Source organism: Cherax quadricarinatus, chromosome 54 (genome assembly GCF_038502225.1).
Source record: "Cherax quadricarinatus isolate ZL_2023a chromosome 54, ASM3850222v1, whole genome shotgun sequence".
NCBI lineage: Eukaryota > Metazoa > Arthropoda > Malacostraca > Decapoda > Parastacidae > Cherax > Cherax quadricarinatus.
In genome coordinates, this window is record NC_091345.1 from 2,121,360 (window position 1) to 2,136,698 (window position 15,339).

Genomic DNA, 15,339 nt, shown 5'->3' on the forward strand with positions numbered 1-15,339 from the left:
AGACACCTCAGTACCTCCCATAGACACCTTCTCAGCCCCTCCCATAGACACCTTCTCAGCCCCTCCCATAGACACCTCAGCACCTCCCGTAACTATCTTCCCAGCACCTCTAATAACTAACTTCTCAGAATCTCTGATAGCTTTCTCCCCAAATACTCTCACAGCTAACCTTCGTAGCGCTTTCTATAGCTACTCTCTCCCCATTTTCTGTAGCTGCCTCAAAGGTTCTTACATAGCATTTTTCTCGCCCCAGCATCACCTGTAGCTTTGTTCCCAGCATCAGTTAAAGCTTTATTCCCAGCATCAGCTATAGCTTTATTCCCAGTATCAGCTATCGCTTTATTCCCAGCATCAGCTACAGCTTTATTCCCAGCATCAGCTATAGCTTCATTCCCAGCATCAGCTAAAGCTTTATTCCCAGCATCGGCTATAGCTTTATTCCCAGCAACAGCTATAGCTTTATTCCCAGCATCAGCTAAAGCTTTATTCCCAGCATCGGTTATAGCTTTATTCCCAGCAACAGCTATAGCTTTATTCCCAGCAACAGCTATAGCTTTATTCCCAGCAACAGCTATAGCTTTATTCCCAGCAACAGCCATAGCTTTATTCCCAGCAACAGCTATAGCTTTATTCCCAGCAACAGCTATAGCTTTATTCCCAGCAACAGCCATAGCTTTATTCCCAGCAACAGCTATAGCTTTATTCCCAGCATCAGCTATAGCTTTATTCCCAGCAGACTTATATTTAAATTCTGCAAAAATCACTAACTCGCCTTCACAGTAGCGCCAACTATCTCCCTCGTGGGGATTCACCCAACCAAATCCATTGTCGAAATTGAAAATAGAAACAAGACGACAATATCAGTCGTGGCTTAATAATTGTCCGGGACGGACCGATACCTCTCTAGTATATATATTTCCTATTTTGAGGGTGGTGGAATGGTTAGTTGTGAATTGTTCCAGCTGGAGTACTACGACCTTTCATGGTCAACGTGTAAACTCATTACTACGTAAACTACGGTTTACATGGGCGGAAAGTAAAATATTTTAATTTTTAGCTTGGAGTTCAGTTTTTTTTCACAGTTTATTTTTTTTTTTCAATTTGTTATTAAGTATCCTGAGTCATGAGAAAAGTAATGCATATAATCCCTTCGTGGTTTTTTACTTGGTTGTAATAAATTTTGAAAAGCAAAGATGTTCTCTCCATAATTGACTGATAATTGTAATTATTCCGCAACATGTGTTTAAATAAAAGATTATTGTCACATGAGAGATGTCAGCCACAACCTGACTTCATAAACATGAAAGGTAAAATATTCAGAAAGACTTAACACTAACAGGGAAATGGAAGGAGCAATAATAACCCGAATAATTATTTTTAATACTGTAGCGGTACTAACAGACCAAAAAGGCACAATATCGTGACTGGAACAATACACAAATAACCCAAACGATAACGTTTGGATCCAACTTGGACCATTTACAAAAATGATCCAAGTGGGACCAAAACGTCGTTGTAAGATGCTCTCTCCTATGTGACGGTTATTTGTGTATAGTAGCGGGACTTACAGAATCACTAGTTTTGCTTGGGTAAATCTGTACTTTAATTTCCAGCCGCTAATGCTAAGTGTTAGTAACTGGTAATAACAGTAGCGACGTCTCTTCAACGCTCACTGTCTTAGGGAACAATACCGCCAGTCACCGTACACACACACACACACACACACACACACACACACACACACACACACACACACACACACACACACACACACACACACACACACACACACACACACACACACACACACACACACACACACACACACACACACGCACACACACACACACATATATAGATATATATATGTATATATATATATATATATATATATATATATATATATATATATATATATATATATATATATATATATATATATATATAAACGAATACATGTGTGTTGTTCACTAACTGGGCTGGAATCGAACCTATAGCTAAGTAAGGTGTTTTAATCCAGTGTTCTACCACAGTACTGTGGTGAATACGAGATTTGGCAGTCATTTTTATTAGATGTGAGCAAGCACTTCTAACTGGGTGGGCAACTACACTCATTTTTATAGCCTAATCCTCACCACCAGCAGTCAGTATGATAGATATAGCTCTCGGTTCTCGAATTTATTGTCAGTGCCTCAGAAAATTGTAAATAACGATTTGAACTTACACAAAGTATGGGATAATTTACTTTGGCTAATTTACTCTGGCCTCTCGAGCGATGTTCTTTGATGAAGGTGAACGGGGTTTTGGTCCATGGAATTGTACGTGTTCTCACTCTTCTTGGATCGAACCTAATTATCTCTCACTGTTCAGGCGCTGTATGACTACTACAACTTCACCATAAAACGTAATATAATAATAATAATAATAATAATAATAATAATAATAATAATAATAATAATAATAATAATAATAATAATAATAATAATAATAATAATAATAATATTAATAATAATAATAATAATAATATTAATAATAATAATAATAATAATAATAATAATAATAATAATAATAATAATAATAATAATAATAATACGTCACTGCCGAGCATCTTTTTAACAGCTGCTACTTAGGCAGCAAGCACTCGGTCTGACCCGCAAACACTTTGCATTATTGTAGATCTCTGTTTTCTTGCGCCTATTTACGCTGAATACCAAAATATCTGTGGCAGGGTGGAAGCTGGCTGATATGGTCTGCGAGATTTAAAACAAGCATCTTGCAAGTGCTGGCAGATAAAACTCAACGAAGTAAATTACATTATGGCGAGAAATCTTCCCACAGCTGAGCATCTCCTGAGAAGAACCTAGAGCCCTCTCGTCTTCCAACCCTGGTAACCCTGCTGCCCTTGTGGCATCACAAAATATTCCAGGAAGAAAGACAGAGTACCAGTGTAGAACTATCCATGCACATCTGCTGTTTGATTCGTGCATCTATGATTGTTTTGGTCAAATTGACGATTAAACTTCTCACGTTTACCGTTTTAGCTTATGGGTATCACATATTTAAAGTTTCCTCAGGAAATTGGAGTCCAAGGTCACAGACACAACCATAGACACAAGGACTACCACCTTTTGTTTCAGCACTTCAGTGTAGAGATTAAAAGAGAAAATGCCTGTCGCATCTTTGTTCCCATCCTGCTGCTAAGGGGGTACAGAACCACTGCTTCCTTCACGGCGCCGACGACAACTTTCTTCTCAGCACTTTCAGTAGAAAATTTACAAGAACCTTTCATTATTCCCTTGCAATCACTTTGCAAAGTTTTCCTTTTAGCACCTCCCAAAAGATTCCTTCCCAGTCACTCTAGTATATTGAAGAATAAAATCACAATGCCGTGGCTGGAACAACACACAAATGACCCGCACATAGGAGAGAGGTAGAGTAATGACGACGTTTCGGTCCGACTTGGACCACTGCCAAGTGACAATGGTCTATGTCGGACCAAAATGTAGTTATTACTTTCCCTCTCTTAAGAGCGGTTTATGTGTATGGTCTTATATCTTCCATTTCAGCAACTCTCTTAGCTTTTATTTTCCCTCAGGTCCAAGAGCCGCTTGTCACCCCATCCAGCAGCTTTTTTGCTAGAAGTTCTTATATATATATATATATATATATATATATATATATATATATATATATATATATATATATATATATATATATATATATATATATATATATATATATATATATTCATATAGTCGGACTTGAGTCCTCGAAATGGGAAGTACAATGCCTGCACTTTAAAGGAGTGGTTTGGGATATTGGCAGTTTGGAGGGATATGTTGTGTATCTTTATACGTATATGCTTCTACACAACACCCGGATGCCCGGGTGTTGTGCATGTGTCATTTCATCCTGTCGGTATTATATACAATTCTTGTACTACTACTACTACTACTACTACCACTACTACTACCTCCACCTCTTCCTGCCTATATATAGCCGTCCTGCTCCTCCTCTGTTAGTGTGACTTTGTCAATGGTCCAAGTCGGACCGAAACGTCGTCGTAAGCTTCTGTCTTTTATGTGCGGGTTATTTGTGTATCGTTCCAGTCACGGTATTGTGCCTTTTTGTTATTTAGTTATTTATATATGCTTCTAAACTGTTGTATTCCGAGCACCTCTGCAAAAGCAGTGATAATGTGTGAGTTTGGTGAAAGTGTTGAATGATGATGAAAGTATTTTCTTTTTGGGGATTTTCTTTCTTTTTTGGGTCACCCTGCCTCGGTGGGAGACGACCGACTTGTTGAAAAAATAAATATATATATATATATATATATATATATATATATATATATATATATATATATATATATATATATATATATATATATATATATATATATATATATATATATATATATATGTTTAGATTCTATTTCCAAGAATCTCTAGTACACTTCATAGTACACTGCACATACATAGCACACATCATACCACACTGCTCGGTTGCAGAATCTTTCGCACAACAATTCCAGTTCTTTTCTTTCCAGTATACTTCCTATTATTTCTGCCCCATCAATTAACAAGGGTTCTTGTCCAGCAATTTTAGTGAATTGCATCTCAGCCACTGCCTCTTCCCTCAAAGAAAAAATATATATTTCCAGCACTTCAAAAAACCTTTCTTTCCAGCAACTCCAGCAGATTCCTAAACAACAACTACGTCAGTTTACTGGCCAACAACCACGGCAGTTTACTAGCCAACAACCATGGCAGGCTTTTTACCTTCAATGACCCTACTAGGTAGGCTATTTCACTTATCGACTATATTTCCAAACCAATACTTTCCTATAACCTTTCTAAATAAAAATTTATCCACTTTGAATCCATTATTTCGAGGTCTTTCCTGAAGGGATATCCTCAGTGCCTTATTTATACCTACGTCGTACAAGAGAAGGTAAGTTAAGGGATTTCAGTGTCTCATCGTATGGAAGATTCCTTGTGCAATGGATTACTTTTGTCATTCCTCTTTGAATGTTCTCTAGTGAATTTTTATCCATTCTGTAGCATGGAGACCAGAACTGGGCAGCATAATCTAAGTTAGGCCTTATTTAATTATTTATTTATTTATTAATTTGAACTTACTTATGATATATAGAACTGTAGTATAACCTCTGGACTCCTGTTGCTTATACTCCTAGATATAAATCCCAGTAATCTGTATGCCTTATTACGTATGTTTAGGCACTGTCTTGGTTTCGGGTTCCTGCTTACCCTAACCCTAAGTCCTTTTCGCATTCTGTATGGCCTATTTCTACATTATCTAGTTTATTAGCGCAAGGGTTGTGTACATTCCCGAGCTTCAGAACTTTACATTCATCTACAATGAACTGCATCTGCCACTTTTAAGACCACGACATGAGTTTATCTAAATCCTCCTAAAATTCAGCGATATTTTCCTCTGAATCAATTAACCGTGTCATCAGCGAATTTGCTTGTATCAGTAGTTATTCCCTTTTCCAGATCATTAATGTATATTATGAACAACAATGGGCATAAAACTAATCCCAGTGGAACGCCACTTGTTACTGATCCCTACTCAGATTTCACCCCATATATGTGCTCTCTGCTTTTTTGTTAGTCACCCATGTCTCGATCCATGACAGGACATTTCCCCTAATATCATGATCCGATCTTTCTTTAACAGTCTTTTGTGTGGTACTTTTTCAAAAACTTTACTAAAATCCAAATAAATAATATCGAATTGTTTACCCTGATCAACCGCCTCAAATGCATTATTGAAGAAAGTCAGTGAGTCATAAACGCAGGAACGGACCCTCGTAAATCCCTGCTGAGTATCATTAACCAAATTATGCTTAAAAAATGGCTTCTTATAGTATCAGCTATAATTGACTCTAGTAATTTGCCTACAGTTGTGGTCAGGCTTATTGGGCGGTAACTGGACGGTAAAGACTTATCTCCTGCTTTAAAAATAGGAATTTACATCAGCCATCTTCCACATCTCATACACTACACCTGTTTGAAGAGATATATTAAAAATGTCAGTTAATGGTTCAGAAAGTTCCATTTTGCACTCTTTAAGAAACCTTAATTAGTCAAGCTGTGTGATTGCCACATTTCTAGTGACTGTGATATTACATAATATAATTTCTTCAGGCCCACTTAATAAATTGATTACTGGGGTATAGTTTGTGTCGTGTGAAGACCGAGAGGAAATAATTATTTAAAATCGAGCATCTTTCATTCATCCAAAGTTAGTTTTAAGTCTACCTAATTTTTCTCTAACCTTTGTTCTATATAAGAACATAAGAACATAAGATAAAAGGAACACTGCAACAGGCCTACTAGCCCATGCGAGGCAGGTCCAAGTCGCCTGCCGGCTTAAGCCTATGCCCTAACCTAGTCAGGTCAGGTTACATTCATTTAAGGAAGGAGCACGGCATCTGACCTAGTAGCACAAACTAGTCAGGTCCAACTCACACCCACCCGTACCCACTCTTGCATTTATCTAACATATCTTAAAAACTACACAACGTTTTAGCCTGAATAACTGTACTCGGGAGTTTGTTCCACTCATCCACAACTCTATTACCAAACCAGTGCTTTCCTATATCCTTCCTGAATCTTAATTTTTCCAACTTAAAGCCATTGCTGCGAGTCCTGTCTAGGCTAGATATTTTTAGTACCCTACTTACATACCCTTTATTTATTCCTGTCTTCCATTTATACACCTCAGTCATATCCTCCCTAACTATACGCCTTTCTAGAGAGTGCAGATTCAGGGCCCTCAGTCTATCCTCATAGGAAAGATTTCTGATACATGGGATCAACTTCGTCATCCTCCTTTGTACGTTTTCCAGAGCATTTGTATCCATTCTGTAATACGGTGACCAGAACTGTGCAGCATAATCTAGATGAGGCCTAACCAAGAATATATAGAGTTGAAGAACAACCTGAGGACTCCTATTATTTATGCTTCTCGATATGAAGCGAAGGATTCTGTTCGCTTTGTTGTGAACTTTTATTCACTGTTGTCTTGGTTTCATATTACTGCTAACCAGAACTCCCAAATCCTTTTTGCAATCCGTAATATTAAGATCTACATTATTTAGTTTATATGTGGCATGGTTATTTACCTGTCCAATGTTTAGCACTTTGCATTTGTCTATAATACACTGCATCTGACACTACTCCGACCACTGCATCAGTCTATTCAAATTTTCCTGGAGTGCTCTAATGTCCTCGTCAGAATGAATTCGACGGCCTATTTTGGTGTCATCCGCAAACTTGCTAATGTGGCTATTTATTCCCTCATCTATGTCGTTTATGTAGATTGTGAACAACAAGGGGCCTAACACTGACCCCTGTCGAACACCACTCGTGACGCTTCCCCACTCTGATTTCTCCCCATTTTTGCAAACTCTCTCCTGCCTACTTGTCAACCATGCCTCTATCCAGGAAAAAAATTCTCCTCCTATTCCGTGTGCCTTAATTTTCCTCAATAGTCTCTTATGTGGGACTCTATCGAAACCCTTACTGAAGTCCATATATACAATATCATATTCATTACCATATCATATTCGTAAGGCAGGAACGCCCTTTTGTAAAACCGTGCTGAGATTCGTTGATTAATTTATGCTTTTCAAGATGGCTACGAACTGCCTCGGCAATTACTGATTCCATAAACTTCCCCACTATGGAGGTTAGGCTTATTGGTCTATAGTTCGAAGCTAAGGACCTGTCACCTGCTTTGAAAACAGGTATTACATTTGCCATTTTCCACTTATCTGGCACCATGCCAGTTTGTAGTGATATGTTGAAAAGATTAGCCAAAGGTTTGCTAAGTTCCTCTTTACATTCCTTTAGAATCCTTGCAAACAGTTCATCAGGGCCTGGGGATTTGTTCGGTTTTAATTTAACTATTTGTCTAAGGACCATGTCACTTGGACCCAACATTGACCCCTGTGGAACACCACTCGTAAAGCTTCCCCACTCTGATTTCTCCCCATTTTTGCAAACTCTCTTCTACCTACTTGTCACCCATTCCTCTATCCAGGAAAAATTTTCTCCTCCTATTCCGTGTGCCTTAATCTTCCTCAATAGTCTCTGATGTGGGACTCTATCGAAACCCTTACTGAAGTCCATATATACAATATCATATTCATTACCATATCATATTCGTAAGGAAGGAACAATAAATATATATATATATATATATATATATATATATATATATATATATATATATATATATATATATATATATATATATATATATATTTATATATATATATATATATATATATATATATATATATATATATATATATATATATATATATATATATATATATATATATATATATATATATATATATATATATATATATGCAATAAGATCACATTAAACAGGTGATTTCAGAATATGCAAAACAACCACTGTGAATGAATAGAGAAGTTCCAAGCGCTTTCGTGACTACTCACATTATCAAGGAACAGTGAAAGTAAAGCATCAACGGAAGGTATATAAAGGGGTAGCCCACACCTCACTATCAGATCCCACAACAACAAAAACACTTGACGCGAGACAGCAGGCCCGCCAGCCGAACTAGACAGGTCCTTCATACAACCCATTTCTTGGGTAGAATAGTTTGTTGGTGGGTTGTATGAAGGACCTGTCTAGTTCGGCTGGCGGGCCTGATGTCTCGCGTCAGGTGTTTTATTTGTTGTGGGATCTGATAGTGAGGTGTGGACTACCCCTTTATATACCTTCCTTTGATGCTTTACTTTCACTGTTCCTTGATAATGCGAGTAGTCACGAAAGCACTTGGAACTTCTCTATTCATTCAAAGTGGTTGTTTTGCTTATATATATATATATATATATATATATATATATATATATATATATATATATATATATATATATATATATATATATATATATATATATATATATATATATATATATATATATATATATATATATATATATATATATATATATATATATATATATTATATATATATATATATAATATATAAGATATATATATATATATATATATATATATATATATATATATATATATATATATATATATATATATATATATATATATATATATATATATATATATATATATATATATATATATATATATATATATATATATATATATATATATATATATATATATATATATATATATATATATATATATATATATATATATATATATATATATATATATATATATATATGTCGTGCCGAATAGGCAGAACTTGCGATCTTGGCTTAAATAGCAACGCTCATCTTGCCATATAGGACAAGCGAAAATTTGTGTATGCAATAATTTCGCAAAAATCATTCTGAACCTAACGAAAAAAATATATTTCACTGTGTTTGTTTAGTATTAAATTATTGTAAACAAATCTAAAATATATTTAGTTGGGTTAAGCTAAAATAAATTGCTCTTGTTATAATAAGGTTAGGTAAGTTTTCTAAGATTCTTTTGGTGCAAAATTAAAATTTTTTACATTAATATTAATGAAAAAATATATCTTTAAACGTATAAGAGAAAATTTCAGAAAGGACTTAATTTTAAATGAGTTCTTGCTAATTGACCAGTTTTACATATTCGGCACGACATATATATATGTATATATATATATATATATATATATATATATATATATATATATATATATATATATATATATATATATATATATATATATATATATATATATATATATATATATATATATATATATATATATATATATGCAATAAGATCACAGTAAACAGGTGATTTCAAAATACGCAAAACAACCACTCTGAAAGAATAGAGAAATTCCAAGCGCTTTCGTGACTACTCACATTATCAAGGAACTATCATAGTTCCTTGATAATGTGAGTAGTCACGAAATCGCTTGGAATTTCTCTATTCTTTCAGAGTGGTTGTTTTGCATATATATATATATATATATATATATATATATATATATATATATATATATATATATATATATATATATATACATAACAACGACGATAGTTTCCTAACCAACAACCACGACAGTTTCTTAACAATCAACCATGATAGGGACCTACCCAATAACAACTACAGTTTCCTAACCAACAACCACGAGACCCGCACATCACCTACCTTAGCTTTCCACCAAGCAACTACCACTACTAATTTTTCAAGCATCTCGCTTAGCTTCTCTCCGTGTATCCTATATCTTCCTTCCCAGCACTTCCCATTGCTTCCTTCCCAGCACTTCCCATTGCTTCCTTCCCAGCACTTCCCACTGCACTGCTTCCTTCCTGGCATTTCTCACTGCTTCCTTCCCAGCACTTTCCACTGCACTGCTTCCTTCCCAGCATTTCTCACTGCTTCCTTCCCAGCACTTCCCACTGCTTCCCTACCAGCACATCTCGCTGCTTCCCTCCCAGCACTTCTCATAGTTTCCCTCCCAGTACTTCCTATAGTTTTCTTCCCAGCACTTCTTACTGCTTCCTTCCCAGTACTTCTCATGGCTCCCCTCCCAGCACTTCTCATAGCTTTCCTTCCCAGCACTTCCTATAGCTTCCCTCTAAGTACTTCCTATAGCTTCCCTCCCAGCACTTCGTATAGCTTCCCTCCCAACACATCCTATAGCCTCCCTCCCAGCACTTCTCATAGCTTTCCTCCCAGCACTTCTCACAGGTTCCTTCCCAGCACTTCTTACAGCTTCTCTCCCAGCACTAGTTATACATTCCATCCCAGCACATCCTATAGCCTCCCTCCCAGCACTTCCTATAGCTTCCCTCCCAGCACTTCCTATAGCTTCCCTCCCAGCACTTCCTATAGCTTCCCTCCCAGCACTCCCTATAGCTTTACTCCCAATACTTCTTATAGTTTCCCTCCCAGAACTTCCTATAGCTTCCCACCCGGCACCTCCAATAGCTTCCCTCCCAGCACTTCCTATAGCTTCCCTCCCAGCTCCTCTCATAGCTTACTTCTCAGCGCTTCCCATAACTTGCATTACAGCTTTTCCATCACTCAATCATCATCATCATCCATATTTCTTCTTTATCTTAATTCCATCGTTGTCGCTTTCCTGCCTTTCCCTTTTCAATCTTATCACTCTCTGCTTTGTTCCTTCTTTTGCCTACCTCTACTTATTCTTACCCTTTCTTTCCCTTAACACATTTCTTTCCTTGTCCCCTTCCCATAGTAACTTCCTTGTCCTTCCACGTACTCGTAAATAAATTTTTAGTGTTTTTAATGTTATTATTATTATTATTATTATTATTATTATTATTATTATTATTATTATTATTATTATTATTATTATTATTATTATTATTATTATTATTATTATTATTATTTATTATTTTTATTTTTATTATTATTATTATTATTATTATTATTATTATTATTATTATTATTATTATTATTATTATTATTATTTTACTGTTATTATTTATTTTATGTTCATTAATATTATTATTTTTATTATTATTATTATTATTGACAGGAGAAGTGTTAAACCCGTAAGAATCAAGCAGGGAATGGGGAAATGGTCAGGTCGAATTCCTGGCATCAAGATCCTTCTCTCACTCGCATCAAGGACCTCCCTCGAGGGAGTCTTCAATACAACATCGCTGCTGGCTTCTCTGCCTTTTTTAATTAAGGTAAAAGGAAGAGAAAGATTATTTGGGTAATGGCAGAGCCTCGAAGCTGAGGTGAAATATAAGAGAATGGTGCTTGACTTACGCTGAGTTTCGAGGTGGCGGGGAGACGAGGCCTGCAGCAGTACCGGGGTTTCCTCTCGGAACCTCCACCCGCAAGATCATTGTCACAATGTATGATTAAGAATTGAACACTGATACTTCTTTTTTGGGAGGAAGAGTGGGCGAGTTTTTTTTAGATGTATTTCTGACGCGAACAGCGATGAAAAAATGGGAGGAAGGAAGGTCACACTCTTGGAAAAGCACAACGGGGGACGCACTTTTTACACTCCATTGCGAATTTTGGAAGGGGTCGCATGGGGCATTAAGCGAGTCGATATATCCTGGGGGGGGGGGGAGGTCTCACTTTACCCCCTCCCGTCCAAACACAGACCCGTTTCTCTTACTCTACGGAAATACTTTTTCTACTCATTATTTTGGTTTCCCATTCCTTTCCTAACAAGAGCACTGAGCCATATTTGTTTCCTTCAAAACTGAAATATTTGAATACACTGCATCAGCAAACTCTTAGCCACTATTCATCATTGGAAATATTGCAAGCGCTTTGGCGATTGAGAGAATTGCGAAGCACATCCTTTCAGTGCAAATCTCTGAGTGACGGGAGATACTGGTGCGTAGGACGGGGAGAGAGTGTGTCGGGGAGAACCAACGGGAGGAGCCGGGAGGGGAAGAGAGAGAGGAGAGAGAGAGAGAAGGGGGGCGGGGAAGTGCTGAATTCCACGTGTTACCGGCGGCGAAGCTACGCCTCTACTGAGCATGGCTGCTCGCTGCGTCCTCCCTTACACTATGTGGACACTGCTACCCGCACGCTCACCCACCCCACCACCCGCCCACTCGCCCACCAACACGACCACCCACCCACCCCTTGTGATATGGTATAGCGGCTGGTTGTTGGAAGGAGGAAGGTGAGGTTGCTGTGAACATGTAATCTGGTGTGAGGATGTACTCGCATGTTAAGACGTACTGAGGATTCGTGTGTGAAGGGTGTGAGTTGTGTTAGTGAAACTCTGCCGGGGAGATGGGATGCTGTAGCGAAAGTGATAGTAAGATATGTGATGCTGCTGGTCCTACGATAGTGTGAAGTGTGTGAAATATGTGGTGATGTTGTTATGATGGTGTGAGATATGTGATGGTGCTGGTGTTAAGATAGTGTGAAGTGTGTGAGAAATGTGGTGTTGGTGTTAGGATTGTGTGAATAGTGTGAGGATTGTATAAATGATGGAGTGGCTTTGTGGGGGAGGTGAGTAATGTTGGTGTGAAGGAGGTGTAAGGGATCAGATGAGGGTGGCAAGAGAGTGTTAATGTTGTAATAAAGGTGATGTGAGGGAGAGGTAAGAGTGGTGTGAGTCACATAGCTTGCCAGGGTTTACCACCATCACTGTCGAGTTGTGATCTGGGAGATGAGCGTAGCTTGATACACACCTGCCTACCTTCATTGCCCATCACAGCTACACAATGTGAGGAGCTCTCAGGCATACCTAGGACGAGGGAAAGGCTTCGATTTTATTAAAAATATATTAAATATTCCTCAAATTCCGATGCTTACAGTTGTTGTCGTAGTTTTTTTGCTTCTTCCAAGGTGTCTATGGTATTGCTGGAGAATGTCTTTTCCGATAAGCTTCAAACTTTCGTCAGTGGTGTACTGCACTTTGAGTAAAGTTAGGATTATAAATGGACTGAGGTGCTCCAAGCGTTTCGTGAGTAGTCACGAAACGCTTGGAATTTCACTATTCTTTCACAGTGGTTGTTTTGCATATTGTGGAATCACCTGTTTACTGTGATCTTATTGCGCATATATATATCAGAGAGATGTTGTCTTGCCAGCTGTTCGGGATCGCTTCCCCAGTCTTTTTCCGTTCATTTCAGCCGGCTACAGCAAACCCTCAATTCTTTTGTTTGGAGAACATGAAATTCTCTCATCAGAAGGTGTTCAGCAGGGCGACCCACTCGCTCCACTTCTCTTCTGCTTGGCAGTAAGAGAACTAACTTCCAGCCTATGCAGCGAGCTCAACATCTGGTACCTGGATGATGACAGTCTGGCAGGTACTGAAGAGTTCCTGGTGGGGGACCTACAACTGGTGAATACACAGGGAGAAGACTTGGGACTCATCCTCAATCCCTCCAAGTGGGAAATCATTACGGCGAACCAGGAAATAATCAATGCTGTGCGAAGAATCCTCCCAGAAGTCTCTACTACCACTCCGTCCAACAGTACCCTCTTGGGAGCACCACTGGGTCACCAGGCCATCAACACTGACCTCAAGAACAAATGACCTGATGAGAATGGAGTAGAGAATAAGCAATCTTGATGCCCATGATGCTCTGTATCTCCTCACAAGGTGCCTTACTATTCCAAGACTCACTTACTTCCTGAGGTGTGCACCTTCTTTTGACAACCCAACACTCGACGAATATGACGCACACCTGAGGTCAACCTTTAAGAAGGCACTGAACCTGTCACTAGAGGATCAGCAATGGGATCAGGCAACCCTCCCAGGGCGACTAGGAGGTATAGGGGTGAGAAAAGCAACGCATGTTGCTTTACCTGCTTTTCTGTCTTCGTGTTTGGCTTCCAGTGCATTAGTCAAGAAGATTGTTCCCGAACGCTTGAGAGACGTGGGAGGAGCTCAAGACCCCAAGTTTACTGAAGCAGCGATTAGGTGGGACACCCTTACAGATTCCTCCAGTAGACCAGCTCCTCCCAAAGAACACAAACAGTCCCACTAGGACAAACCGATCATGAAAAAAATCGCCAACACAATGCTCTCCAACGCCTCAGGAAAGGACAAAGCTCGTCTCCTGGCAGTGAAGGCACCACACTCAGGAGATTTCCTGCTAGCTGTTCCCAATTCCTCCTTGGGCACTCGACTAGACCCACAGACCATTATGATTGGTGTTGCTCTTCTCCTAGCCTCCCCCATCCTCACCGAACATAGGTGTATTTGCAGCAGGGCGACAGCTGATCAATTCGGACTTCATGGTCTCGTGTGTCACACAGCAGAAGGGAAGTATGCCAGACATGATGAGGCCAGTGACATCATAAAGAGAAGCCTCGCCACAGCCCGTTGCCCAGCTCAACGGGAACCCCAAGTGCAAAGGTCTGACGGAAATCAAAAGTGTCCTGATGGAGCCACTATGCTACCTTGGAAGGATAAAAAGCAGATTGCCTGGGACTACATCTGTGCTGCCACATTGACAGACACCTACTTGCCATACTCCGTAGTGGAAGGGGGTGGAGCTGCCAGCCACAGGGAGACCCAGAAGATCCGCAAATATGAAGACCTTCCTCCTTGCTATAACTTCATCCCAATAGGGTCGGAGACCCTTGGAGCATGGCGCAAGTGTGCTCTAAAGTTCCTCAAAGAGCTGAGTGAAAAGCTCATCATAGAAACCAAGGACCACAGGGCTACCAACTTTCTCTTTCAGAGACTCAGTGTTGCGATCCAGAGAGGAAATGCCTGCAGCATTCTGGGCACGCGGCCCACCGCCGGGGAGCTGGACGAAGTATTCGAGATGTAGCTCTGAGTTACCTACGTTGTATTACTTTCTATTTTATCTTTGTGAATGTTTTGTCAATGTA

The 15,339-nt window shown here is 38.6% G+C and overlaps 1 protein-coding gene across 3 annotated transcripts in view; it reads right to left on the reverse strand.

Moving 5' to 3' along the window:
- LOC128699110 (monocarboxylate transporter 2) overlaps nt 1-12,965 on the reverse strand; it is a 403,927-nt gene extending 390,962 nt beyond the window's left edge. For all 3 annotated transcript variants that reach the window (XR_011393491.1, XR_011393492.1, XM_053791628.2), the window contains exon 1: nt 11,785-12,965. The gene's annotated coding sequence lies outside the window, so the exon portion shown is untranslated. The remainder of the gene's footprint in view (nt 1-11,784) is intronic.
- Nucleotides 12,966-15,339: the final 2,374 nt, after the last annotated feature.